Genomic DNA, 2,560 nt, shown 5'->3' with positions numbered 1-2,560 from the left:
TTTTTTTTTTTCTTCCTTATCACTCTGTATTTACAGGATTTCACTCTCCACTCTGTTCAAATGTGGATGAATGGCCACATGGAAATGTCAGAGCTATGTGAGATAACTACCATCCTGATTTTGTGGGGGTGGGTCGGGGTGGTCATTTTTTTAATTTATTTTTTATTTTTTTCCCCATAGGTTTTTAACATTAAAAATCTGTCTTTAGTTGTAATGGAGTAATATTTGACCAGCAGCATCTGTACTTTCACTCAAGTAATGGAGTTGAGTACTTTGTCTGCCTCTGTATATATCTACAAAACAAAAAAAGCTTCATACTGTTAAAGGTTAAACCACCTGGCTTTGCAGTTCACTGGTGATCAGGTGACCATGTGTGGAAAGCCCAAGGCCAACCACACTGCCTACGTTTGATCTACAAAGAAGCATTTGGCTAGCCATCATCTAGTAGGCAGATGATTGCATTGGTAATTATAAAAGAGAGAAAAGTTTGTGATGTCTATGTTTATTCATTAAGCAAGTAAGCATATGTTATGAAATTTTATATTTAAAACAAAAGTATAAGCAACCTGCTGGTATAAGGTCAGGAACAAGCTTTTCTGTTTATGATTTGGGCTGCAGGAGAAATTCTTCACACGTCAAGGAAAAGACCACCTCAGTATACTGAAAGAGCAATAGCATTTACAAATGTATGTTATGCATCTCTATCTGGTTTATGATAAAGAGTAAAAGTAATCTTTAAAGTAATAAATAAGATATGATTATTGCATAATTTACCATTGCATTTGGCTCTTGAAGTAGTTCCAGAGGCATAAACTGAGTCCCCTCTAAATCTTCTTCTTGTCTTTTTATTTTTTCTCCAGAGTAGCAACATACACCTGTAAGAGAAGAGAATCATTGTCATATTTTACAGATAGATTAAATTCATTTAAATTATATATAATATAACAGAACTTACCAATGACCACACAGACCAGAACACCATGCATCAGACCAGATAAGATAACAATAATCATCCAAGGTCTCTGAATTTGGTCAGTAAAATTCACCACCGTATGATTCTGCTCAATATACTCCACCACAGTGTGATTCTGGCACTCAGGTAGTTTCGTTGGTTCTATAAAAAACAGCCCTACATTGAAAGCACTGAATATCCATATGGCCTGATCACTGAATGCTCACTCACCAATGATGTGAAGTCTTGTGCCGTTGCTGAATTTTGGAGGTGCCTCTGTGGTCATGCAGTAATAAACGCCTAACTCATCAAGAGTGACATTTTTTATAAATAGATGATGTTTAGGGTGCACAGAATATTTGGGTCTGAAACTTGCATCGTAGTAAAAAGGAGTTGGTGAAGTTGAGAATAACCGCAATATCATAACTGGACGATTTGGTAGTTTCAGTAGCATCCAATAAATCTCTTTTTCTTCAAGATCACAGTTTATGGACACATTTTGTCCCAAATTTGTTAGTTCTGTTAATGTTTCTACAGCTTGACACCATACTAGTAGACCTGCAAGATAAAACAAAAATTATATAAAACGCATAGAACAAAAATAGGATTCTTAAGAAGCATAGTATTGTTCAACAATAAATTAAGTTACTCGATAAAATACTTACAGATAAGATGCTGGATGATCTTTATGTCATTTCCCCATTTAAAATACATCGAGATGAAGAAATCTGGTTGCTTTCAAAAAGGCTTTAAGATGGAACTGTAATTCAGAGCTTTGAAACTCAGAAGAGGGCAGTTTTCTACCGACCACTGAAAGGAAGTCACACTCACAAACCATACCTGACAGATGTTTTTAAAGGAACAGTTCACCCAAAAATTCAAATGGCCATTCAAGATGTAGATGAGTTTGTTTATTCATGGAAACAGGTTTAGAGAAATGTATAATTACATCTCTTGCTCACCAATGGAGCCCCTGCAGTAAATGGGTGCCGTCAGAATGAGAGCCCAAACAGCTGATAAATACATGAATCCAATCGATCAATTAACATCTTTTAAAGCGAAAAGCTGTGTTTGTAATAAACAAATCCATCATTAAAGTGTTTCAACTTTAAAGGGATAGTTCACCCAAAAATGAAAATTCTGTCATCATTTACTCACCCTCATGTCGTTCCAAACCTGTATGAGTCGCTTTCTTATGTTGAACATAAAAGAAGATATTTTGAAGATTGCTGGTAATCAAACAGTTGGTGGTTGCCATTGACTTCCATAGTAGGAAAAAAAACATTCTGAAGTTAAAAACGTCTTGATGTCAAACATGCAGTTTTTGTTTCACAAGACATTAACTGATGGACTGGAGTGGTGTGGATTACTTGTGGATTATTGTGTTGTTTTTATCAGCTGTTTGGACTCTCATTCTGACGGCACCCATTCACTGCAGAGGAACCACTGGTGAGCAAGTGATGTAAAGATACATTTCTCCAAATCTGTTCTGATGAACAAACAAACTCATCTATATTTTGGATGGCATTAGAGTTTTTTTTTCATTTTTTGGGTAAACTATTCCTTTAACAGTAAGATTATCGTTAACATCTATACAGTAAGTAATGT

The 2,560-nt window shown here is 35.4% G+C and overlaps 1 long non-coding RNA gene across 1 annotated transcript; it reads right to left on the bottom strand.

Annotated features, from left to right (window-relative positions):
- Nucleotides 1-573: 573 nt before the first annotated feature.
- LOC107655361 (uncharacterized) lies at nucleotides 574-1,093 on the bottom strand. Its single transcript, XR_001630429.1, has 3 exons — nucleotides 956-1,093; nucleotides 775-875; nucleotides 574-660 (listed from the first exon to the last, which is right to left on the bottom strand). It is a non-coding gene; the product is annotated as an uncharacterized LOC107655361 (long non-coding RNA).
- Between the last annotated feature and the right edge of the window lie 1,467 nt (nucleotides 1,094-2,560).

The sequence above is a fragment of the Sinocyclocheilus anshuiensis genome, unplaced genomic scaffold (assembly GCF_001515605.1).
Source record: "Sinocyclocheilus anshuiensis isolate Anshui unplaced genomic scaffold, SAMN03320099.WGS_v1.1 scaffold880, whole genome shotgun sequence".
In the NCBI taxonomy this organism is placed as follows: domain Eukaryota; kingdom Metazoa; phylum Chordata; class Actinopteri; order Cypriniformes; family Cyprinidae; genus Sinocyclocheilus; species Sinocyclocheilus anshuiensis.
The sequence above is the reverse complement of the archived record's forward strand: the minus strand, read 5'-3'. Positions and strand labels throughout refer to the sequence as shown.